The 27,766-nt window shown below is 41.3% G+C and overlaps 1 long non-coding RNA gene across 1 annotated transcript; it reads left to right on the forward strand.

The window, feature by feature from the left end:
• Nucleotides 1-635: 635 nt before the first annotated feature.
• LOC124589393 lies at nt 636-26,993 on the forward strand. Its single transcript, XR_006976074.1, has 4 exons — nt 636-761; nt 908-1,062; nt 1,256-1,273; nt 26,906-26,993. It is a non-coding gene; the product is annotated as an uncharacterized LOC124589393 (long non-coding RNA).
• Nucleotides 26,994-27,766: the final 773 nt, after the last annotated feature.

Genomic DNA, 27,766 nt, shown 5'->3' on the forward strand with positions numbered 1-27,766 from the left:
AGCAATGTGTCAGTCTTCTCAGAAAACCTTGTGTGTAACAGGGAATGTGAAAGTGAGGATGATTATCACTTAAGTTGACGAATTCAGTGTTAGAAGGTTTCCATTAGGCAGTGTACAGCACAAGCTGCTGAGACATTTCTTGAGTCTCTCATTAAGCTGCATTTCCAGTTCCAGGTGAACCAGAGGACATTAAGGCACTGGTTATGGACTCAAGAACAATACTTCTCTCGTGGAGGCCTCCTCGATATCCAAATGGAAGAATCAAGAAGTACAAAGTATACATACGGTCCGTAGATGGTGTCGGTATGGTACGTATCTAGAAAAATATATATATTTTTCCAGTGAATCGTCGAAATTGCTATTATCTCCAAAGAGTCTGTAAATTTTTTCTCGAGTGTCCCAACTCCAAACACAGCGTGATACTAATAAGTTATGTCGAGTAATTCCTTTCAATGTGTGCATAATCTGTTCTGATATTTGTACAATTACCAGGACAGGGACCAGTACGATTTGCCTTCAGAGCAGACCTACTACAGTATATCGCATTTGGAAACTCACCACAGATACGAATTCTGGGTGACGGCCTTCACTATTGTTGGCGAAAGCAAGCCGTCAAGACACGTGGTGCAGGCACCAACCAACCACGTTCCAGCTCGGATTGCCTCGTTCAGTGAATCGGTAACTGTGGCATGGAAAGAAGAACTCAGACTACCTTGCTTAACAGTGGGACAACCCGCTCCAATTTTACGTTGGCACAAAAAGTAAGTCAAGTCTCGATTTCTGGCATTGTTAACTGTCTACAGTATTGACATTATGATAGCACCTGCAGTAGACATAAAATGTTTTCTTTAAAATCTCGGTTTTTCTTGTTTCATAAATACTGATACATGGTATTGGTTCTCTACAGTGGTAAAACAATTCAAGGGAACAGGCACATACAAATAAACTCAGAAGGTACTGTTTATATAAGCTCCATACAAAGCTCGGATGCAGGAAATTATTCTTGCTTGGCGGAAAACGTTTTCGGAAAGGAAGAAATAATATATTTCGTGTCTGTTCAAGGTAAATTAAATGCGTGTACAGATAAAACTTCTCTCTTGAAAGTAGGAGGTAAATCAGTAACTACATTTCACAATAAGACTTCATACTGTGTCTTTGAAATTAACGTCAGATATTTTGATCATAAGTAGAACAAAAGAATAACGTAAGATTCTGATGTACGCTCTTTTTTTCTTTTTTGCAACCTTCTATGAAGAAAGCAGGAGCAGAGGAAGTAAGTATATCGTTCTCCCGTAAATTTAAGTGACAATATGTATATCTTTACAAAATGGAGTCCACACTGAGTGCTAACGTTCTTCCTCATTTAGTTCTTCGACATTAGAAAGTCGTTGAAAACCACTTACCTCAAAAATTTGAAAGATCAGTGACTCAAGGAAGTAAAGACCAACATTGAACCACGACAAATACATCATTGACTTCACACTGAGCAAAACGTTTGTATGGCCACTGTCAGTGGCTAGTGATGTCGGGATCTGTTTCACTTCCCGTTACTGTCTCAGATACTACCATTGTGAAATGATCTGTACATAACAATGTATTTGAGATCAAATGACGAGTTGCACCACACAGAGACAAGCAAGCAACCCAAGAGAATAAACCACTACGAGCAGCATGACCTTCTTAATTTTTTCTATATTTATTCTATCTTTTCCGTGTGACCTGCAGACTATTAACCATCTAGTTAAACATGGCATCTTTTGTGTTCTTAATTCTTGCTGTATCATAGCAGGACACACAAACAGTTCTGAGTTTGATGTTTAAAGTTTTTCTCACAATGTCAAATTCGGTTTAAATTAAGAAGAGGAGACGAGGTGCCATCTACCGACTAAATACGCAATACATTGAATCCACATTGTTTTTCTTTTTGGTGTTCATAAAGAAAATATATTGTGTCGCAAAATAGAGAGATCCAGAATTACACTATACAAACTTGCAAATGTATCTAATACACACTTATATTTTAAGGCATGCACAACGTCGTCAATCTACAGATTTCAAGTCGCATCGTACTGTTATATTTCTGTCCATTACCTATGAATAACGTGATTAATGTGTGTAGACTATAAGCTTGATAGTATCCTTGAAATGCAGTTCTGGAATTCGTTTGTTGCATCACTAGCTTTTGTGTGAGAAACGCAGTAAAATTCATCAATGTTGTCAGATTATTTCGCAAAGAACGCATACCTCCCTACTGAGATCAAAGCGAAGTTCCAACCCGGGACTTAAGGAATCTATGACAAAAATTGGAACTGCTTGTGTAAATGGCACTGATACAACAATTGATATTGTATGGACGTCATACCTCGGCTACCTAGGTACAAAATTTTCACTACTTTGTTCTGTCTGAGTAAAATGTGTTTCTTAGAACTGATCAAGTTGGAGACATGTACATGCAGAATGACGGTTCCAATAGTAGCACGAGTTGGGGCAAAACATGCGATATGTTAAATGCACTATTAGCCAATAAAATTGCAACACTATAATGGTAGCATGCAACGGATATTAAACTGGCAAAATGTGTACTAAATGCTTGATTCTGCAGATGATTAGCATTTCAGGGCAACGCCTCAAAGTGGACGAGAGTGATGCCATCAGTGAGGGGCGTTCAATAGGTAATGCAACACTTTTTTTCTCGGCTGATTTTGGTCGAAAAAATATGGAATTTGTTGTGAGACATTGTGAAATATTCCCGCTTCAGCCGCCATAGTTCCATGAAGTTCTGATAGGTGGCGCCGGTAACGGAGGCGTGTTCCAAGCAGAGAGCTGTCACTGAGTTTCTTTTGGCGGAAAACCACAGCAACACAGATATTCGTAGGCGTTTGCACAATGTTTCAGAAGGTCTGGAAGTGAACAAAGGCACGGTGAGTTAGTGCAATAGTCCTCTGTCATCATCGCAGCAAAGTCCGCGAACCTGTCCAACCTACCACGCGGCGACCAGCCTCACACGACTGGGACTGCTGCAATGTTGGAACGTGCAGACACTCTCATTCTGGGTGATCGACGGATCACTGCCGGTAAAGTCATGACGACGCTCTTGTGGGACTCTGAAGAAGTTATTCTGTTTGATAACGTCCCTCATCGTGCAATGATCAACTCTGAAAAGTATTGTGCTGCCCTCAAGAAACAGAGGGAACGATTTCAGCGTATTCGTCGCCCAAAAATGAAGCGAACTTATTCTTTTCCATGACAAGGCAAGGCCCGACACAAGTCTGCGCATCCAATATTTCACAAAACTTCATTAGACTGTTCTTCCTCATCCATCCTACAGCCCGCTTCTGGCGTCTTCCTGACTTCCATCTGCTTGGCCCAATGAAGGATTTATTTATTTATTTATTTATTTAATCGTATGGTTAGGGCCCCCCGTCGGGCAGACCGTTGGACGGGTGCCTGTCTTTCAATTTGATGCCGCTTCGGCGACGTGCAGTCCAAATGGTTCAAATGGCTCTGAGCACTATAGGACTTAACATCTGAGGTCATCAGTTCCCTAGAACTTAGAACTACTTAAACCTAACTGACCTAAGGACTTCACACACATCCATGCCTGAGGCAGGATTCGAACCTGCGACTGTAGCAGTCGCGCGGTTCCGGACTGAAGCGCTTAGAACCGCTCGGCCACAGCGGCCGGCGACCTGCAGTCGATGAGGATGATAGGATGATGATGAGGACACCACAACACCCAGTCCCTTGGCGGAGAAAATTCCCCGACCCAACCGGGAATCGAACCTGGGCCCAGAGGATTGACAATCCGTCGCACTGCCCATTGAGCTACCGGGGGCGGATGGCCCAATGAAGGATGCACTCCACGGAAAGCAATACGTGGATGACAGGGAAGTTATTGATGCTGTAAAACGTTGGCTCCGACGTCGACCAGTAGATGATGATGTGATGATGATGTTTTGGTTTGTGGGGGGGCTCAACTGCGCGGTTATCAGTGCCCGCACAAATTCCCAACTTTTGCTCAGTCTGGTCTCGCCACTTACATGAATGATGATGAAATGATGAGGACAACATAAACACCAAGTCATCTTGAGGCAGGAGAAAATCCCTGACCCCGCTGGGAATCGAACCTGGGACCCCGTGCTCGGGAAGCGAGGACGTGACCGCGAGACCATGAGCTGCGGACTCGACCAGTAAGGTGGCCTAAGACCGTCCCATCGAACAGAGCCTGCTTTCAATAATGGGTTTTGGAGCCAAAATACTTGGGGATAATACGGCATATTGGCATCGTGAATAAAACCAACCTGCTTTCCGAAAAAAAGTGTTGCATTGCTTACTGAACTTACCTCGTGTGAAACTTCCTGGCATATTAAAACTGTGTGCCGGACCGAGACTCGAGCTCGGGACCTTTGCCTTTCGCAGGCAAGTGCTCTATCATCTGAGCTACCCAAGCACGACTTACGCCCCGTCCCCACAGCTTTACTTCCGCCAGTACCACGTCTCCTACTTTCCAAACTTCACAGAAGTTCTCCTGCGAACCTTGCAGACCTAGCACTCCTGGAAGAAAGGATATTGCAGAGACATGGTTTAGCTCAGATGGTAGAGCACTTGCCCGCGAAAGGCAAAGGTCCCGAGTTCGAGTCTCGGTCCGACACACAGTTTTAATCTGCCAGGAAGTTTCATATCAGCGCACACTCCGCTGCAGAGTGAAAGTCTCATTTTCCATACCTCATATGTTAGGTATAATAAGGAAACAACGAGTGAAAATCTCATTTTCCATACCTCATATGTTAGGTATAATAAGGAAACAACGAGTTTCTTAGTTAGAAATTGTGCCTGAATGTTGGTTGTTTCTGAGAAGGTCATTTTATGCCTCTTGCAAGAGGAACAAACGTCTGCTGGTACGCGTTAAAATTCAACAGTGACAGGATTGTGGTCTATAAACATTGGGTTCATCATTCTATAATGTTGCTTCTCGAGTTGGTCGTGACCCTGCGACTGTCATGCGGTTATGAAATTAATCGATTGAGGAGCACCATACTAAAAGTTAGGGTCTCAAGTACCTCACACGACTAACGTCGGAGTGGAGGGTCATATTGTTTGTTCGGCCGTGCAGGACCATACAACCATGTCACGTACTTTGAGTCAGAAAATGGGCTTGTTCTCAGCAAGACAAGTATTCACACAGTCAGTGTGTTGACATCTGTAGTACCACACAGTGCCATCAAGGAATCTTTGTTGCAACTTCCCATGACATGACAGCAGAGACATGTGCGCCCAGCAACGACACTGGACAAAGAAGTTGTACAACGTCGTTTCCACAGCCGAGTCCCAATTCTGCGCAGAGATCATAAGGGATGTATCTGTGTATGGAAGCTCATACGAGAATGAACGTTGCCAAATTGCATTCATTCTCCATCTGGAACAGCACCTAGTGGTTTGCTGCGGAATTCTTGAACATTTGCTCAGTTCGAATATAACAAATTCCCTCGAGACGAAAGAGCTTCTGTCCACATATCAGCACAGATTTGGAAGGCATCACTCGTGCGAAACTCAGCTTGCCCTTTTCTTGCACGATATCTTGCGAACCATGGCTGAAGGGCAACGGGCAGATTCCATATTACTAGATATCCAGAAAACGTGTTACACAGTGCCCTACTGCAGACTTTTAACGAAGATAGACGCATTCGGAACAGGTTCCAAGATATGTGGGTGGCTCGAAAACATCTTAAGTAATAGAATCCAGTATGCTGTCCTCGACTTTCAGTGTTCATCAGAGACAAGGGCATTGTCAGCAATGCCACAGGGAGGTGAGATTAGACTGATCTTGTCCTCTGTACACATAAATGATCTGACGGACAGGGTGAGCAGCAATTTGTGGCTGTTTACTGACGATCGCATGGTGTACGAGGAGGAGTCATTGTTGAGTAACTGTAGAAGCATACGACCGATGGAAGATCTAGTTCGTGTGATGAATGGCAGTGGGCTCTAAATGTAGATAAATATACGAGGGGTGCCCGTAAAATAAGGTTCCCAATTTCTTTTTCACAGTGTAAAACATGTTTATCTCATGAATACGTACATTTTAGGAAAGTTCAGATTTTAACCTATTTTGCCACATAGTCGCCACTGAGGTCAATACATTTTTGCATGCGGTGTACGAGCTTTTGAATGCCCGAGTCAAAAAAATCTGCCGCCAAGCCGCGCAGTTACCTGAGAACCGCTTCTTCCAGCTCTTCTCTGTCACCGAAATGCGTTCCACCCAGGTGTTTCTTCATGTCAGGGAAGACATGGTAGTCATTTGGGCTAAGTCCGGGTTGTAGGGTGGGTGTTTGACAATACCCCATCCAAATTTTCCGATGAGCTCGTTGGTGCTTTAGCAGTGTGCGGTCGAGCTTTATCCTGATGCAAACGCACCCCCTTGGACAGCATACACCTCCTCTTGCTTTGAATTGCACGGCGCAATTTTTGCAGTGTCTCGCAGTGCCTGGCAGCGATGATTGCTGTACCACTGGGCAAAAATTCGCACAACAATACCCCCTTCCTGTCCCAAAACACTGTTGCTATCTATTTGCCGACACTTTGCGTTTGTCTAAATTTTCGCGATCTCGGCGACTCTGGGTGCTTCCATTGTTTGGACTGTTCTTTGGTTTCGGGTGTGCAGTAGTGCAACCAAATCTCGGCTCCAATGACGATGGAGTCGAGATATTCCTCGCCATGGGTTCCGTGATCTTGAAGAAGTTCTTGGGCCGCAACGCGTTGACGTTTGTGGTCTTCGGTCAACATTCTTGGCACCCACCTCGCGCAAACCTTAGCGTACCCTAGATGCTCCGTCAAAATCTTGTCAATAGAGGTTTTTCTAACATGAGGGATCACTTCGTAAAGCTCAAGAACCGTCACTCTTCGATCTGAGAGCACCGCTGCCTCCACTTTTGCGATTGTTTCGTCAGAAACACATGGGCGTCCGGAACGCTCCTCATCATGGACGTCAGTACGCCCGTTCTTGAATTCTCTCCACCATTTGCGCACCTGTTGTACGCTCATACACTTGTCTCCATAGATTTCGCATAGCTGGGAATGTATTTCTGAAGGCGCAATGTTTTTTGCAGACAGGAAACGTATCACCGAGCGCAGCTCACACCTGGCGGGCGAAGCGAGCGGGAGATCCATCACGTACGGCTGCCAAACCGAGGCTGAGCTCCGCAGGCGGATCGCTAGGGAGGGGATTTGGAGTGGGGGAACCAAGGTACACTACCGAATCGCGGGATCCACCGTAACAGCGCTTTTCAGGACTGTAGCGCCATGGGAACCTTATTTTATGGACAATCCTCGTAAGTTAACGCGGATGAGTGGGAAGAACAGTCCCATAATGTTCGAATACAGCATTAGTAGTGTTCTTCTTGACACAGTCATGTCGATTAAATGTCTAGGCACAACGTTTCAAGGCAATATGAGATGGAACGAGCACGTAAGGACTGTAGTACCCACGCCCGGGTTCCCGGGTTCGATTCCCGGCGGGGTCAGGGATTTTCTCTGCCTCGTGATGACTGGGTGTTGTGTGACGTCCTTAGGTTAGTTAGGTTTAAGTAGTTCTAAGTTCTAGGGGACTGATGACCATAGATATTAAGTCCCATAGTGCTCAGAGCCATTTGAACCACTTGAAGGACTGTAGTAGGGAATGCGAATGGTTGACTTCGGTTGGTTGGAACAATTTTAGGAAACTGTGGTTCAACTGTGGGGGTGACCGAGTATGGAATCCTAACGCAACCCATTCCTGAGTACTGCTGAATTGCTTGGGATTCCCTCCAGGTCGTATTATAGGATGACATCGATTCAATTCAGCGGCGAGCTGCTCCATTTGTTGCCGGTAGGTTCAGTCAAAACAAGAGTATTATGGAGATCCTTCATGATCACAAATGGGAATCCATAGAAAGAAGACAACGTTCTTTTCACGAAACACTACTGCGAAAATTTGAAGACCGGCACTTGAAGTTGATTAGAAGGCGATTTTACTGCTACCAACATTTCGTATAAAGACCACCAAGGTAACAGAAACTAGGTCTCGTGAGGAGATATATAATCTTTTCTTCTCGCCCTATTTGCGAGAGGAACAGAAAAGGAAATGACTACTAGTGGTATAAGGTAGTCTTCTCCATGCATCGTACGGTGGGCTTGCGGAGTATGTATGTAGATGTAGATGGTATTACGTGCCTTTGAGATCACAACACAATCACCACCGATTCGTATAGCCCGTAATCTAGATAGCGGTCATTACATTTCTGATGTGTCAAAACTGGTAACAATGCTCTATCTTCGATGTCTCTATGACATTATCTTTCTTTCATGTAAAAATGTACACTTCACAAAACGTAATAACATAGTATCCTATGGCTACAGTATCAGTGATCACAAGTGGGATCAGTCAACTCAGGCAAGTATCTACGAGTAATAACTTGTGAGACATGAAATGGAACTGTTACATACCCTCAATAGTAGGTGAAGCAGTAAAGAAAGTGGCAGGCGTCGGTTCATTTGTAGCATACAGGGTAAATTCATTCAGGTTGTGATACAGATTGCTGAAGATACAGTTGTACGATTAATCCTAGAATATTCCTCTTGTGGGACATGTACCACATAAAACTAACAGGGGATAATGAGTTTCTATAAGGGGCAATCAAATGAAAACCGAACACCCGCCACAACGGGACCATGGAATGGTTCCTTTCAAAAGTAATCACCAGATTTATTAAGAAATGTATCCCACAGGGTGACAAAACGATGAGTTCCTGCTGCGTGGAAAGCACTTAGCCACTGACAGATCCACAACCGTACCCACTCTTGCAATTTCTGAAACTGACATCCACGCATATCTTTGTTGAGGTGGTCAAAGATCACATGGCAAAAGGTTCGGGCTGCACAGAGGATGTTGCCGTGTCTCCCAACCAAGTCCCGAAGCATAGCCTTCGTCCGATTGGCAGTGTCGGGGTGGCAACAGGGTGTATCCTTGTCTAGTTGCTTGTCTAGTTGCTCGAGCGTGGAACCACAATCAACTCGCTGCGCTATGAAGACACGTTCCAAAAACTAAGACGCACCGTAAAGTCAAAACGCCTGGGAATGCTGTCGAACTGAATCATCGTGTTGTACGATGGATCCCGCCCCACACTGCCAGCTGAACGAAGACTGCGCTTCAGTGATTTGGTTGGGAAACACTCCAACATCTTCCGTACAGCCCGGATCTCTTACCATACGATTTTCACATCTTTGGCAACCGGTTTCAGCCGGACGAGGAAGTGTAAGAGTGTCTGCGTTTGTGAATCCGTCAGCAGCCGACCGCGCTCTACAAAACAGGACTCGATCGTCTCGTATCCCAGTGGGATAAATGTCTTAACACATGTGGTGTTTGCTTTTGAATGGAACCATTCCATAGTCCCGTTGTGGCGGGTGTTCGCTTTTTCATTTGACTGCCCCTAATACAAAGAGGATACAACGGTGAATACCATGCATTGCACAGTGGATTGCAGAGTATGGATAGCTACGCAAGTGTAGGATAACATTTATTCAATAAATAAATCAATAATTTCTCGTGTTACGACTCAAACTGTGCGCAATAGGCTGCATGATGCGCAACTTCACTCCTGACGTCCATGACGAGGTCCATTTTTGCACCCGTGACACCATGCAGCGCAGTACATATGGGTCTAATATGATGCTCAATCGACCGCTCAGGACTGGAATCACGTTCTCTTCACTGATCGGTGTCACATATGTCTGCAAACAGACAATCGTCGGAGACGTGTTTGGAAGCAAACCCGGCCAGACTAAACGCCTTAGACACACTATCCAGCGAGTGCAGCAAGGTTGAGGTTCCCTGCTGTTTTGAAGTGGTATTATGTGGGCCGACGTACGCCGCTGGTGGTTACGGAAGGCACCGAAACGGCTGTACGATACGTGAATGCCAACCTCCGATAGATAGTGCAGCCATATCGGCAGCAATTTGGCGAGGCATTCGTCTTCATGGACGACAATTCGAGCCCCCATCGTGCACATCTTGTGAATTTCTTCCTTCAGGATAACGACATCGCTCGACTAGTGTGGCCACCATGTTCTCCAGACATGAACCCTACAGAACATGCCTGGGATAGATTGATAAGGGCTGTTTATGGACTGCGTGACCCACCAACCGCCGACCAGTGTGGCCGAGCGGTTCTAGGCGCTTCAGTCTGGAACCACGCGACCGCTACGGTCGCAGGTTCAAATCCTGCCCCGGGCATGGATGTGTGTGATGTCCTTAGGTTAGTTAGGTTTAAGTAGTTCTAAGTTCTAGGGGACTGATGACCTCAGATGTTAAGTCCCATTGTGCTCAGAGCCATTTGAACCAATTTTGACCCACCAACCACTCTGAGGGATCTACTCCGAATCGCGGTTGAGGAGTGGGACAATCTGGACCAACAGTGCCTTGATGAACTTGTCGATAGTATGCCACGACGAATACAGGCATGCAGCAGTGCAAGAGGAGGTGCTACTGGGTATTAGAAGTACTGGTGTGTACAGCAATCTGGATCACCAGCCGTGAAAGTCTCGCTGTATGGTGGTGCAACATGCAATGTGTATTTTTCTTGAGTAATAAAAAGGGCGGGAATGATGTTCACATTTATCTCTATTCCAATTTTCTGTTCAGGTTTCGGAACTCTCGGAACCGAGGTGACGCAAAACTTGTTTTGATATGTGTATCTTGCACCTTTTCCGCCTCGAACAAGGCAAAGGCTGTTTCCGGAAAGTGAGTGGAACCCAAGACCGAAGAGCCCACTACGCACCTAAATCTACGCACTCAGGTAAAGTTCCTAACAGTTGTTGAAGCCTCCTGAAGTGGAAGCATTTTCCGCCAATTACGGTTAAGTGCTTTCCTGTCCGTTATTTTTTTTTTAAACAGGAAAAGAAGGTGTTCGAGTTTTATTTTTGATGCTTTGAAACAAATATCTTCTACTGCAATCTCTTTGCTTTCCATATTTTGGGAGGAGGTAGTTGGACCAAAACAAGAAACAATTATGTTGTAAACACGGACTCTAAAATGCATACCTTAAAAGGTATGAATACTTGTTCAGTAGAAGGGATGTGTTCCAGAGTTGCTAAGATGAACAAGTGCTAGTGGCTCTTAAGGTACGCACTTAAGAGTCCATGATTACAATACTGTTTTTTCTTCTTTTGATCCCTACTTCCACCTCTCAGAATATCGAAAACGATGAACTTGCTGTATATGAAATTTGTATCACGGTTGCTAAGATGAAAAAGTGCTCATAGCTCTTAACTACGCATTTTAGACCCCATGTTTACTAGACTTTTTTTGCTTCATTTGCACAAGGATACTCTGCAAATCACACTAAATTGCGTAACAAAGGGTTCATCGAACCACGTTCACAATAATTCTCTTCTGTTCCACTCTTGAACAGCGAGCGGAAGAAAGAAGAAACGAACATCTGCATCTTTCCGTGCCAGCCCTGATTTCCCTTATTTTATCATACGATCATTTCTCCCTAGGTAGGTCGGCGTCAACAAACATTTTCGCATTCGGAGGATAAAGTTAGTGATTGAAATTTCGTGAGAAGATCCCGTTGCAACGATAAACGCCTTTGTTTTAATAATGTCCACCCCAAATTCTGTGTCGTGTCCGCTCTCTTCCCTATTTCTCGATAATACAAAACGTGCTGCTCTTCTTTGACGTATTCCGTTGATCTTATCTGGTAAGGATCCCATACCGCGCAGCAGTACTCCAAAACAGGATGGACAAGCGTAGTTTAGGCAATCTCTATGGTAAATCTGTTGCATCTTCTAAGTGCTCTGCCAATACAACGCAGTCTTTGGTTCGCCTTCACCACAACATTTTCTGTGTGTTCTTTCCAATGTAAGTTGTTTGTAACTGTAATTCCTAGGTATTTAGTTGAATTTACAGCCTTTAGATTTGACTGATTTACCGTGTAACCGAAGTTCAACGGATTCCTTTTAGCACTCATGTGGATGACCTCACACTTTTCATTATTTGGGGTCAATTGCCAATTTTGCTCCACACAGATACCTTTTCTAAATTGTTTTGCAATTCGCTCTGACGCGACAGTGCCTGTAGCACTACAGACTGCTAGCACAACAACGGTTTCTGCGGCTTCCTGTGACACAGAAGCAGAGAGATGTGCCGAAAGAGGTGTGCCTAAGACAACGCTGGACACATAGTGGCACCACGTTGTCTTTTCGGATGAATCCTCATTCCGCGTAGAGCATAGCTATGAACATACCCATGTGTGAAAGCTCTGGGAATGGACGTTGCCAGATTGCAGTGGTCGTCAGCATACAGGCGCAACACTTGGACTGATACTAAAGAGTGCCATTGGGTACACAGCATTATCACCTTTCCTTTGCGTAGCTGGTAATTTGAACGACGCGCATTACGTTTCTGACATGTTAAGGCAGCGGTAGTGCTGTATCTTCGAGGTCTCCGTGGCGTTATCATTCAACGAAATAACGCAAGGCACCATGTTGTACATTCTATACTGAACTATCTATATGCAAAGGATGTTCATTGTTTCCCTTGGCTAACTTTTGAAACTTATTCTCACCCACTGGAAACATTTGGTCATGGGTTGCTAGGATGCTGGTGACCCACTACTCACCAGCCACTCCGACTGATCAAAATTTTTATCATAGAACTAGAGTACATGAAATGTTGTTGTTGTTGTTGTTGTTGTTGTGGTCTTCAGTCCTGAGACTGGTTTGATGCAGCTCTCCATGCTACTCAATCCTGTGCAAGCTTCTTCATCTCCCAGTACCTACTGCAGCCTACATACTTCTGAATCTGCTTAGTGTATTCATCTCTTGGTCTCCCTCTACGATTTTTACCCTCCACGCTGCCCTCCAATACTAAATTGGTGATCCCTCGATGTCTCAGAATTTGCCCTACCAACCGATCCCTTCTTCTAGTCAAGTTGTGCCACAAGCTCCTCTTCTCCCCAATTCTATTCAATACCTCCTCGTTAGTTTTGTGAGCTACCCATCTAATCTTCAGCATTCTTCTGAAGCACCACATTTCTAAAGCTTCTATTCTCTTCTTGTCTAAACTATTTATCGTCCACGTTTCACTTCCATACATGGCTACACTCCATACAAATACTTTCAGAAACGACTTACTGACACTTAAATCTATACTCGATGTTCACAAATCTCTCTTCTTCAGAAACGCTTTCCTTGCCATTGCCAGTCTACATTTTATATCCTCTCTACTTCGACCATCATCAGTTATTTTGCTCCCCAAATAGCAAAACTCCTTTATTTCTTTAAGTGTCTCATTTCCTAGTCTGATTCCCTCAGCATCACCCGGCTTAATTCGACTACATTCCATTATCCTCGTTTTGCTTTTGTTGATGTTCATCTTATACCCTCCTTTCAAGACACTGTCCATTCCGTTCAACTGCTCTTCCAAGTCCTTTGCTGTCTCTGACAGAATTACAATGTCATCGGCGAACCTCAGAGTTTTTATTTCTTCTCCATGGATTTTAATACCTACTCCGAACTTTTCTTTTGTTTCCACATGAAATAAGATACCCATATCTCTCATCCAGTCTCAAGTAGACTCGATGCACACCCAGTTTAAAACTATTGTTTGCAGACAGTATGCAAACTCAAATGTTCTTTCCCACCCGTCCTGCTGACCAAACACAGACTTAGGTAGGCATGTGGCAATATGCCGTAGCATTCATTCCAATCAGCGACACACGCTTGATGAATGCCCAGTAACGTTGTGCCAAATAGTCAGAATCAGACCATGACTTGATACTTCACAATATGTTGTCTGCTGTGCAGTAACGTTCAGTGGAGCTTTTGTCTAAAGATTATAATGTGACCAACAGTGTCGTTTCGTTACCTACAGTCAAGTATGAACGCCAGATTGTGATTGTACCCACACTCTACCCCAGCGTACTCAAACTTCTGCACACAACACATTGGGGAATGTGGTGATTGAAGACTCTATCATGGCATCCCGTCAACTAGCTCATTTCTGATATCAGCATAGGGGGTATGGTGCAGAGCCTCCAGTCCTGCACCCAAACCCAGAAAGCCCCTGAGCAGCATTTCAACCCTGGAGACCAGACCATTCCCGGGATAATGTGGTTGCTAGTTGTCGATGCCCTCCCTGATGTCAAGTATGTGGCATGGATGGCTAATACATTGATATCAGCTAGCGTCTGTATCCTGTCCACCGTGCGGCTGGTCCTGGCGGAGGTTCGAGTCCTCCCTCGGACACGGGTGTGTGTGTTTTGTCCTTAGGATAATTTAGGTTAAGTAGTGTGTAAGCTTAGGGACTGATGACCTTAGCAGTTAAGTCCCATAAGATTTCACACACATTTAAACATTTTTCTGTCCACCATGTTTGCAATATAATAGCTTCTGATAAAGGCCATCACTTCATGGTATCTGTGTTTCAAGGACTCCTACAAATGTAACAGGACACACCACTTGACCACCACACTGTTCCACTCAGCACTGCTTTCTGAAGTAGGCCAGTTGGTCAGGGCTTCCAAAACATATTCGTGCAAGATTATGAAGATAGCCACTTCCTCTGGGCCAGTCAATGGACATGCTCTGGCCAAAGTATTGTGTGTGCCTACACTTACAAACACACAAACACATACCGTCTTAATGTCGTGTTGACTCCCATGTATGTGTCCCTGTTTTTGGCCAGAATCCCTGGTGGATTTATGGTGCTGTCATTGGCAATAAGGGAGGGTTAATATTTGAGTAGCCCAGATGCAAAAGGTGATAAATGCATTTTTTTTGTCGATTTTGAGTTGAGCACATTGTCAAATATATTTATTCAGCACCTACACGATGGAATAGGTTTCAGGGTACAAAACCCGCTGTAAACCGTTGAAAATAGCTGTAGAAAATCGTGTTCTGTTGCAAAAGCCGCTAACTGTACCTTTATCTTTGGGTGCAAAGCCCACTAAATGTCTATCGTTTGCAAAACCTGCCAAGTTCGACAGGCATGGCGGTCGCCGTGCCTTGTCTGGATGCAAAGCACACTAGCTGACATCAGATTTACCAATCTTGACATTCAAAGCTGCATTTCAGTTGTTGGGATTAGAAGGGATTTTTTTCTTACTCAGAGTTAGGTTGGCTGCGCTGCAGTGAACGCGTATTCAACAGCTAAGCTCTCGCTGGCGATACATTCTCGAAATATACTCCGGTACTAAGCACAGTTCAGCTAATCGGCACAATGTTTGTTGACGTATTTGAGTGAGTGTTTTGAAGAAAATGAATGATTTTGTGGTCGTTTTAAATGGATAATATGGTACAAACGAAGTAGGAATTCTGCAAAAAATCGAACCCGTCGTAGTAGTTGAAAATGACCAGAGCGGGTCCGCTGGCGACGGTCCCTCCCAGATAAAGAAGCGGCGTCCTAATCAGTGGAAAAGAAATATTCCAGAACAGGAAGGTAATGACATGAAATGTATTATTAAAGCAATGTTATGCAATGAAAACTTTGGTGACACAAATTGTGATGACATACGCGCAAGGCTTAGTGAACGGAATGCCAGATTCAAAACGCCGAAAAAATCGCGTTCACAGAAGCAAAAACAGAAAATTTGTCTAGTTCGTGGAGTGCCCTTCTACAATTTTGAAGCTAGACAGGGGAACAGCATTCTGAAAAGAGAAAAAATTTCGGCGTAGGAAACGGCCGAACACCAATCACAGCAAGTGTAGAACTTTCAACAGCTCAACTCGGAAATGTCAAGAAGCTTTTGGAGTTCCACGTTGTGAAGGCTGGGCAACCAACGACAAATTCAAATTCTACACTGAACTGCTTGATGAGCAGGAAGGCACTGCTAGGGTGGCTTCTGCCGCCAACAATCCTTACCATGAAAAAGCCGGAAGCGATATTGAGTTGACGGACAGTGTTAAGGTCAAAGTCACTTAAAATCAATTTTCAGCCAGTTTCATTTTCTAGAATTTTTGTCACCGTTTTAACTAAGATGCAACTTTCTGCCAGTTTTATAATTTTCTGAAATTTTGTCAATTTATTACAAAGACGCAACTTGGAGCTTATTTTATTTTCTACAGTATCTTGTGATGTTGAAAGCACGAGGGTGTATTTTTCTTTTTATAAAAAAAACCTAATCTTGAACATTCATTTCTGTCCTCTTTTTGACGTTATATTAGCTTTTCCTGGTTAAATGATGACACCCTCGTATTTTTATATGCCAATTTTATAGAATTTTCAAACTTCTCTTTGAAATAATACGTATTCTGTTTATATTCGCAATAACGAAATTCCATCCTTCTGTCATTCCTCACATATCACCAAATAGTGGGTTTTTCCGCCGACTATTTGTTTCGTAATTGGACCGATTATTTGCAAAAACTGGTAACTGCATGAATCGGGTGTAAAAACCACTAAGTCAATATTTCACTTAAGATTACCGTAACTTATAAAACATAATCGCAGATTTCTGCCATTAATACCAAGCAATTAATATTTGTTTACATGTTTTAAAAAAGGAATTAAGCCTATAACATTAATAGCTGGATGGGACAAGTTTTTCGCGATTATCTCAGTTTCACTTATCATGCAGTTAGCGGCTTTCGCATCTGGGCTATTCATTTGAAGTCGTGACTGATCCATCCCCACAGTTAACTTTGGCACAGAGATAAAACCACAACTATTACAACTCAGCCTACCAACCTACTTGATAGCACTGTTAGGTAATTTCCAAGAATGATTGCTTATCGAAGTCGCGGGGTCCAAAGGATACTATCGAACTTGCGATAGTAAATCGATCATTACGCTACAGGGACAGTTCCCTTTTTCCCATAGCCAGGGTAAACTCTGCCAATATCACTCAAGAATATCGGCAGTGTCGGATACGTTAACTTTTCCCCGGAAACGCATGTTGTGGATGTATAGGTACTGAAACAAGTACAGTTCATCTCTTTGTCTGGGACGCCCTTCTCTTTTTATGGAAGACTTTGCAGATTTCTGCAGCCGCTAAATATTCTGGGTGTGGACACTGGGGTCATCCGAAGACACGAACTCCACAGAATGGTTCATGAATTAGTGGTCGAACCCTTCAGCTTTCAATGTCTTTTAAGACTGTACTTTAAGACTGGATGTATAGGTACTGAAACAAGTACAGTTCATCTCTTTGTCTGGGACGCCCTTCTCTTTTTATGGAAGACTTTGCAGATTTCTGCAGCCGCTAAATATTCTGGGTGTGGACACTGGGGTCATCCGAAGACACGAACTCCACAGAATGGTTCATGAATTAGTGGTCGAACCCTTCAGCTTTCAATGTCTTTTAAGACTGAAACCCGTCTGTAATAACTTCAGTAACAGGCAGTATGAGGTGTTTTATGAGACCCACTAAAGTGACCTTGTCTCGGGACAATACTCTGACAATGAAACACTTCCGGGACCCTCTTTCTATTCCACCGAATTCCCAAATGTGATCTATTTCACTTTTTGAATGTCGTCCTCTCTGGCTCTTTCGTCTAGCTATATGAGATTCGTCTATTTCTACAACTTTATTCGCCTCACCAATTGGTACACTATCATTTGTCACTACCATGTAACAGACTTCTCAGCAAAACCCGAAGTAGTCACACATGGTATTTGCAGATAACTCAGTTTCCGATGCTGCTGCTTGCAACGTGTAGTCTCGAATCCACCACAATACAAGAATTACTCTCGTCTGAATGGATAAGTTGGAAGAGTCGAACCACGTATTTTTCCAGATACTCGTTCGTTTTCTGCACTCTCCGCAATGAAATGGCAACGGTATTTCAGTATCGACACTCCTCTTACGAAGTTTTACAGACTTAGCAGCACCACAGTCAACACAGTCCCTCCTTCTCTCGTCCGTTAGAACTCCATATTTGCGGCAAAAAGTCAAACAACTCTCTATGCTGGATATAGGCTACATGGAATTAGAGTTTTGCATGTCAGAGAATCTGGAGAAGAAACGTCAGGAACACCAGACATTACACTTGCTATCGACAGAAACCGTCTGGGTTTCCTAATCAAGTCACAAATAATTAGAGTGGGAATGTAATGTAGACGAACTAAAGGAACGACAGAAAGCAAATAAAAATGACAATCACAAATAATTGATCATATAGCCCGCCATGAGACTCGCATGATTGATTTACTATCGCGCGTTCGATATGTATCGTTTGGACCCCGAGACTTCGATAGGCAATCATTCTTGGAAATTACACACTGTTATGCCCTCTACCCCCATCTCTGAAACCTACTTAGTCAACAGCGGCATTCCAGACAAAATCATTAAACACAGCAGATATATTTCCCCTCTTCTTGTAGATATAATTAATGCATCTTTCAGTACTGGCACTTTCCCTAGAAAGCTGAAACAATCAATTATAAAACCATTATACAAAAATGGGGATCATTATGATGTAAAAAACTACAGGCCTTTATCAATGTTATCTTGTTTTTCAAAAATTATAGAAAGAGTAATGTATGGAAGACTCTCTACTTTCCTAAAAAAAAGTGGAATATTGGTCGACGAACAAAATGGCATTCGAAAGAATAGATCAACTGAAACAGCTATATACAACTTTCTAAAACTTGTCCTAAATTCCATTGATAATAATGAAGTAAATTGTGGGGTCTTTTTAGATTTATCAAAGGCTTTTGACGTTATTGATCATAAACTACTGCTCGAAAAACTTAGTTGCTATGGACTCCGTGGTACTGCTCATGCATGGTTTAAGTCATATTTATCTGGCAGATCCCAGAAAGTAGAAATAGTTCATGATGGAAAGTCATACTTTTCTGGTTATAAGGAAGTTAGTTATGGGGTGCCCCAAGGATCGGTGTTGGGACCCCTGTTGTTCTTGATCTTTATAAATGACTTGCCAAACTATTTAACACAAGCTGATTGTGTACTTTTTGCTGATGATACAAGTCTCTTTATTAAAGCTCAGAATGAGACTGACCTTAACAGCAAAATTGAAACAACAGCAGTTGAAGCAAGTAAATGGTTCAGGGACAACAGTTTATTTGTGAATGAGGGGAAAACATTATGGATGAATTACAGACATGTTTCAAATAATATGAAGCCCAATATAACTGTGAAGCTAGGCCAACAGAATATACTACAAACGCCAAATACAAAATTCTTAGGAATTTGGTTAGATGAGCATCTAAAATGGGACAAGCATATAGATGTGCTCAATAAAAAGTTAAGTAAATGTTGCTATGTATTTAGAATGCTCAAAAATTGCTGCAGTGATCAAACAGTATTGTGTACATATTATGCATTTATGCATAGTCTTTTGCGATATGGTGTCATATTTTGGGGCAGTTCAAGTCAGGCAAAACGCTCCTTTATTATTCAAAAACGAGCGATAAGAATCATAAAAGGAGCTGCACCTAGAGATCCATGTAGGGAAATTTTCAAAGAATATAAAATCATGACTCTTCCATCCATTTACATCTATGAAAGTATATGCTTTCTGAAGTCTCACCCCCAGTTTTCTTCTTTAAACAGTGAGTTCCATGACTATACAACAAGACAGAGTAATGAATTTCACAGAGAAGTGCATAAGAAAGCCCAATACAACAAGAGTGCAATATACCACCCAAAAATTCTCTATAGTGCTCTTCCCTTAAAAATAAAAAGGATTCAGCAGCTGAGCAGTTTTAAAAGTGAACTCAAAAGAATGTTAATCAGTAATAGTTTTTACAGTGTTAGTGAATATATGAATTCTTCAGAAAGATAGCGTGCCTTCACCTATCTTATAAGTTACTCATATACAAACTTGTGTCGTGTGGTAGACTCTTTTATGTACACACAAAAATTAATTAATCTGTCAATATAGAGTGTTATAATCATTGTTTCTTGTTGCTGTCCATTATACACAGAATATATGTAACCTATTTGTGTCCTATATTGTTACAAATTTATATCATGTAAGCTATAATTGTTTTGCCCATATATTTAATTCAGATTATTCACTGATAGTTTTTACATAATATGTTGTTATTCATATTTTTTCTGTATGTAACATATGACAAATCCCATATCATTGTACAAGATAAAACGGGTGCTCAATAAACTGAAACTGAAACTGAGAAATGGATTAATGGAGGTGGACACACTGCTTCCCCTCACTCAAAAGGGTTGCAGAGGTTAGAATCAAAAATGATGGAGTGCTCACTGAGATGGAATTACAGTCCCCCCATCTGGTCCAACACTAGCATCCACCTCCCTGCGGGTAAGCCCAAACAGCATCTCAGAGAAATACAATCAGTCAGTAATACTGTACACTGTACTGGAACCAATAAACGAATCAGTCAGTCACAATGTAGACTTGTAATAGGGTCCTTCAGTTACAATTCCAGTCCTCTCTCTTGCCTTTCTTCGTGTACCAGACACGAATCTAACTATTTTTGATACTACTAATCAATTGAAGGTGGAACTGATACATACTATCGATACAGACAAATGGTCAGAGATCCCTGGGTTGTGTGGCCATCAAGTTGAGTCACAGTCCCATGGAGGGAGCAGGTGACACATGGCTTGAGCGTGCCCACTCGTATGACATTGCTGCTACATATCTGGAATCAGGCATTTGCCAGTCACTCTCATTTAGGCTATAAAGCCCTTATATATGCACTAAAAGATTATTCTTAGTCTGACTTTGCTATTTATGTTTATCGTTTTGGACTACTCTCTGAACAGATATAGCAATCTTTCTGACAACTTTTGCTGTGTTTTGGAGTTCAGTTCTGGTCAGCAATTCACTAAGTGAACTCTGTCATGACTGATCACATGAAGCTGCGTATTTGTTCCACCAGTCTCAGCAACATGGTCTGTGCAGGTAATCACTAACTCTGTTTCTACTTATGTCCAGTCTCAGCAACATGGTCTGTGCAAGTAATCACTAACTCTGTTTCTACTTATGTCCAAGTAGGATAGAAAAGCCTCTTTCTTTATCTAAGTTTAGTTTGTCTATGCAGTGGTGAGTTCTCATGTAGCACATGTGACTGCGTTCTCTGTTCCACCAAATCACTGTGGAACAGAGCTGTGCCATCTTGTGACTCTCATATTTTATTGTATATATTGTTGCTTCTTTTATATGCTAGCAAGCCCAGCAATGCTTTGTAATTATTGAATATATATGGGAATTGGATATATGTCCTAATCTGAGATATCCCTGGGAACTGTCTCAGGACGCAGATTTCATCTCATCATTATGACTTTACCCACTTTACAAGTATTAAACTCGAAACTATCATAAATCATATAGTATATGAATGAAAAACACTCCTTTGTTTTCGTTTTTGGTTTTTATTGTTTATAAGGTTTTTTTTAAAAAAAATTGTACTCAATACAACTACAAAACGTAAAAGGATGCAACATTTTTCGTTTATTGGATACAGTGTGGTAAGAGTATGAACTGGTTGTCTGAACTACCAGTTCATGGAAGGCAACATACAATTGAATATGGTAAGAATGCTTCAGTTGTGAATCAATTTCAAAGCATTTTAATGTCTGACCTTGAGTCTTCTTTACTGATACTCCAAATCAAACATTGATTCACCTAAACTTAATGAGTAGATATGCTGGGATTATTGGTCATGGGGTATGAGAGAGATCTTTCCAGCTGCTGGATCTATGAAGGTAGCTTCAATGACATTATTTTGCATAGTTTTAGTTAACAAACAGATAGCATTATAAAGTTCTGAGTCATTGAGATTGCATAGTAGTAGTTTGGTCAAAGGTCAGTAAGTAACAAATACAACTTCCCTTCCCTAACATGCAGGTTTTCTATTAGAACCAACTGCATGGAAGAAGACAGATCAGCAAGAGTTGTGTATACAATTTTTATTTAAAATTACATATACAGAGAAACAATATGTATGGGAGAAAAAAATTTTCTAATGGTTTAAAGGCCATGTTATTATAGTTAAAACTGATTGTGAGAAAGAAAACAAAACCACACAATTTTACAGAATAGCACATTAGTTTCTTTCTTGAAGACATTTTCAAAAGAAAAGCTGTACAATTTTGCTTAAAAAATAATTAAATATGCTTCTTAATGTCCATTGGAATGTTCAATAGAGTATTGTAAGAATTTGTAAAATGGTCAAGAACGTTTCAAGATCTTTGCCAATAATGTTTCCTCTTTGCACATTAGTATTGATTTGATCATGCTGCCTATGAAATGGGCATATAGAATTTGTACATTCATTGGAGTCTAACCATACCACAACACAGTTTATATCAGACACTCAACATTTGAGGTGTTTTTCTTGTTGTGGGTTGATTGTAAGTGGGCTAGGCAGTCCCACATATTTGACTGCTGACTTCTTCTTCAGCTGCAGAGGAGTGAGGCCTATAAGTGAGCTTCTACATTTAAACAACTCACTACAAAATCACAAATCACATTTTCCATAGTTTATCTATATTCAAACAAGTTCTCAACTCACAACAACTGATAATTAACAAAGCTTTCCAGACAATACTTCAAAGCTCAACCAAAACCATAAGTTCATACTTAGCCCAAAATAGCATAGCATAGAGTCTATATAACAACATTCATTTTTCTTTAGTGCTCAACCATTGGCGTCAGCCTTCTTCTTTGGAGTTCACTGCACTCCTAAAGCATTACTGTGAAGTGCGTGTGGCCCCTCACTGACCAGTCCAAATTACACATCTGTCATCGCTTCCTGTGCTGTGCCCACATTTTTCTTTCTCATATCTGCAAATAAATTCCAAAAAGCCTGAGCACATTAGTGGTTCTTTACACTACTACTAGTTACAGTCATGTTTTTCACACACACACACACACACACATTGTTTTCATTGATCTAGTAAAAGGAAAGTGACATGTTGCTATGCTGTATAGCAACAAGTACCTCTCCATATTCGAGAGTACATAGGCTGCAACTGTTCACTGTCTACACTGTGATAGATCATACCTTAAAGTGTTAACCATGTAGGTAGCAAGGAGAGTTTTGAATAGCATTGCACAAACTAGAAAATATACTTGCATATATTCTGAAAATCATTAAATGAGTGTAAGCAAATGCATTTTACAGTTCTTAAGTGTCAGTCATATCTGTGTGACCAGAATTAATCAGTGATTGTTCAATATTGTGTGACAAGTTCAGAATATTTTTGCAAGCTAGTTCTGCAATAAAGTTTATAAGCACTGATATCATACTGTTGGTAAACTAGTTATTCACAAGAAGCACAGTTTATTTTAGTAAGGTTACTGAAGTTTGTCAGTGATACAGTCAGAAATATATGAATAATAATTCATGTTCACATGTACATAAACACTGTGAGCAAACAACACTTTCCATTCATTACTGAATGCAGTGTATGTCTATAAAAATACTGTTCTTTAGTTTTTCACAATACTCAAACCACATTGTGATAAAACATTGGTAGAGATGTTACCACTTCTCACATAATGCATTTTACTTTATGACATGGCACTGTCCAGTTATTCATGCAAGTCCTAACACATGCTGACCTCCAGCTGCCATGTGATGGTGCTGGGAACAATGATCAGCTCTGTTGACAAAACCTCAAAGCAAATTATAAGCACCACTGTGCTACTGAAATGTTCAAATATTGTACAAGGTGGTATGACAGTATGCTCACAAATATTATTTTGTGACTGATGCTGTTATCTGAGGTGAATTACTGTCCTTACTTGAACTGAACCTCATGTATTCTGCAGAAGGCTGGAGAAAATTGCAAATGGATAGCTTCCATTTTAACCCAGCTGTTTTTATTTAGGAAGCTGAGGGCATTTTCATTCTATTTGATCTTTTGGTGCACTTAACAGTAACTATCACATTATTTATTAATTTTTACATATTGGAATGTTCTGAATGTGTTGTCCTAGGAAGTGGAAAAAATTGATAAATGTAGCAGAAAAACGGTTTATAAATTACCAAGCCTCATTTGGAATGTTAGCCAAGACTTGCTTTCAATAGGTTCCCGAAAACCAGTATTAGAGATGGGTTCTTTCCTCTACGTTGGTGAATAAGTAGTTTGACTACAGAATAAGGTACCAACCAATAACTGTTCCAGTAACAAAAATGGCATTTAAATGGCTACACAGCTGGAATGTTTCATTTTGTCTCTTGTTTACCACAAGTAGCAACCAAACAGCTTGATAACACTGATTGCTCACAGATCAACCTATTGATTTATTTCTGTATATTTGGAACTTTGTGTTTGATAGGAGATGGATTGGGAACAAAAAAAGTAATTGTTGTCCATGTTTGATGTGTTTTGTTGCCTTTGAAACATATTGCCTGACTTGGACCATGCAAAAACTGATCTACAAACTTATGACCATCCAGAGTCTCAGGATACCATAATTAAACTGTGTAGGTAGCCTATGATGCATACATTTGCTTACATTACTTAACACAGTGATGAAGCATGAACCTAATTGCTAAGGCATGTGAGAATAATGTTCTGGAAACTCAATTTTTCTGTCTGAAATAATTTATAAAGTAGCATGTTATTCTAATGAAAGTACACATTTTTGGAAACAAAAAATTAGTAATACAAGATAATGGCACTGTAATTATGAAAGGACAACATTTTAGAATTTGAAAATTCTGCAATTGTAGTGATAATACTAATTTCGAATGAAGAAATTATCTTAGTTATGTAAGTTTCAAGAAAGATAATATTTTCATCAGAATGAAGAAAATAAGATGTACCAACTGTGAAAAAAATAATTGTTAGCAGGATAAAATGTTCAAGAGCCTGTGGTTTTTGTGAAATATTGAATATTTTTTAAAATAAAATGTTTGTACATATGCTACTTATACTGTTATTATCAGCAGCCAGGAAAATATGCACCACATGACAAAATCAAAAAAGAATATTATGTAAAGGATAGAGTCTATTCACCATACAGCAGAGATCCTGAGTCGCAGATAGACACAACAAAAAGCCTGTCTCAAAATAAGCTTTTGGCCTACAAGACCTTTGTCAAAAGTAGACAACACACACACACACACACACACACACACACACACACACACACACACACACAATTGCAACTCACACACACATGACCACAGTCTCCGGCAGCTGAAGCCAGTCTTTCTGTTGTGCCTATTTGTGATCAGTATCTCTGCTATATGGTGAATAGCAACTATCCTTTTCATAATAATGTTATGTTCCATCCTGGATTTTCCAAAGTTAAGAAAGAAATGGTTTGGATAATAATTTGCCGATTTCATATTTGCGAGTACAGTAAAGAGAGCAGAAAAGATAAATAATAGTATTTTCATAAAAGATAAATAATTGTATTTTTGTTGGCATTATACTAAATAAAGCTATTTTGCCTTGTTACATCTCCAAACAACAGAGAAGCACATAGGCATAGGCCAAATTATCAGACCATCAAAATAAATCCAACAAAAAAAGAAGGGAAACAAACAATCAAGAATGCATTGCGTGATTTTCTATTTTGTGAACATTCTCAATTCCCACGATACTGCAACTCTTGCAGATCCATGTTACTGAAACTAGCACCAAAGAACTTGATTAGTTTTCGAAAGTGGGCATTAGTTCAATAACTACATCTGAAATATAGTGGCTTTAAGTAACCTCTGCTATCAACACAAGATTTTTCACTTTATTTTTAAATATCTGTCTTGATTACACAAATTTTTACAATTCACTGTTATCAGTTTTGGCTACTGCCATCTTCCGATTAATGAATTTCAGATCTATTTGGATGAGCTACGGTCTACAAATCCTGTTGATACTATTTGCATTTCTGAACATCATTTAGGTAGTGAAATTGAAATGCTTGATATGGAAGGGTATACCTTAGCTTCAAAGTATTGTAGAACAGGGATAGAGAAAGGAGGAGTTGCCACTTACATTATAAAGGGTCACAATTATAAAAACATTGACATTCTTAAGTAATGTAGTTCCTCAGAAGACAGCTTAAAATATTTTAAAAAATGCATTTCCACAGAAGTTTGACAAAATTCAACTATATCCTACCCCACCAAAAGAGATTTCTAATAATATTAGCTCTCTTAAAAATAAATGTTCCAGTGGTTATGATGAAGCCAGCACTGCCATAATTAAATGTTGCTCCTCAGAACTTTGTGACATACTGAGTTATTTTTTTAATGAATCCCTCCACAGTGGTACTTTTCCAGATAGGCTTAAATATGCTATTGTCAAACCATTACACAAAAAAGGAGACAAATCATCAGTGGAAAACTTCCATCCCGTTTCAATATTGGTGATATTTTCAAAAGTGTTTGAAAGAGTTATGTACAGTAGACTTCATAAACACTTAGTACAGAAAGACATTCTCATTCGCAATCAGTTTGGATTTCGGAAAGGATTGTCAACTGATCAAGCTATATTCACTTTTACAGATGATATATTAGAACCAATAAATCAAAAGTTATTACCACTTGGAATATTCTGTTATCTGGGTAAAGCTTTTGATTGTGTTAAGCATGATATCCTTATAGGAAAGTTAAAATATTATGGGATAACAGGAGTAGCAGGCTCATTATTCTCATCCTATCTTTTTTCTATTTGCAACAGATCTGAAGATGGCAGTAGGGGAAACCAATAATTGTGGATTGTAAAATGTGTTATCAAGACAGACCTTCACATATAAAAGTTCTAAAACATGAGCACGGACTCACTTACAGACTTTATGTCATCAACAGACACAATTTTTCAGACAATTTGAATATTCTTATAGTCTTCTGTAAGGTTTAAATGCATCTGCATACAACCAAGAGTGTGCATCATATATTACATGTGTATTCATTTCATGCACATTTTTAATGCCCATTTTATAAAGCATGTACTTTTTTTTCCAGTTCCATCTGCTCCAACAGAATTTCAAGCAACTTCGCTTTCTACATCCACTATCACAGTGACATGGCAAGCACCTCTATCAAAAGGAAGCACTATTAAAGGTAAAACCCCAACTGTTAGCTTCCATGCTAATACAATCTTCCATCAAGTAAATCACTGTCAAGAAGAGTGAAAGATGTAGAGAAAAAATATGTGGCTGTAAAATACACTCCTGGAAATGGAAAAAAGAACACATTGACACCGGTGTGTCAGACCCACCATACTTGCTCCGGACACTGCGAGAGGGCTGTACAAGCAATGATCACACGCACGGCACAGCGGACACACCAGGAACCGCGGTGTTGGCCGTCAAATGGCGCTAGCTGCGCAGCATTTGTGCACCGCCGCCGTCAGTGTCAGCCAGTTTGCCGTGGCATACGGAGCTCCATCGCAGTCTTTAACACTGGTAGCATGCCGCGACAGCGTGGACGTGAACCGTATGTGCAGTTGACGGACTTTGAGCGAGGGCGTATAGTGGGCATGCGGGAGGCCGGGTGGACGTACCGCCGAATTGCTCAACACGTGGGCCGTGAGGTCTCCACAGTACATCGATGTTGTCGCCAGTGGTCGGCGGAAGGTGCACGTGCCCGTCGACCTGGGACCGGACCGCAGCGACGCACGGATGCACGCCACGACCGTAGGATCCTACGCAGTGCCGTAGGGGACCGCACCGCCACTTCCCAGCAAATTAGGGACACTGTTGCTCCTGGGGTATTGGCGAGGACCATTCGCAACCGTCTCCATGAAGCTGGGCTACGGTCCTGCACACCGTTAGGCCGTCTTCCGCTCACGCCCCAACATCGTGCAGTCCACCTCCAGTGGTG

The sequence above is a fragment of the Schistocerca americana genome, chromosome 2, assembly GCF_021461395.2.
Source record: "Schistocerca americana isolate TAMUIC-IGC-003095 chromosome 2, iqSchAmer2.1, whole genome shotgun sequence".
Classification (NCBI taxonomy): Eukaryota; Metazoa; Arthropoda; class Insecta; order Orthoptera; family Acrididae; genus Schistocerca; species Schistocerca americana.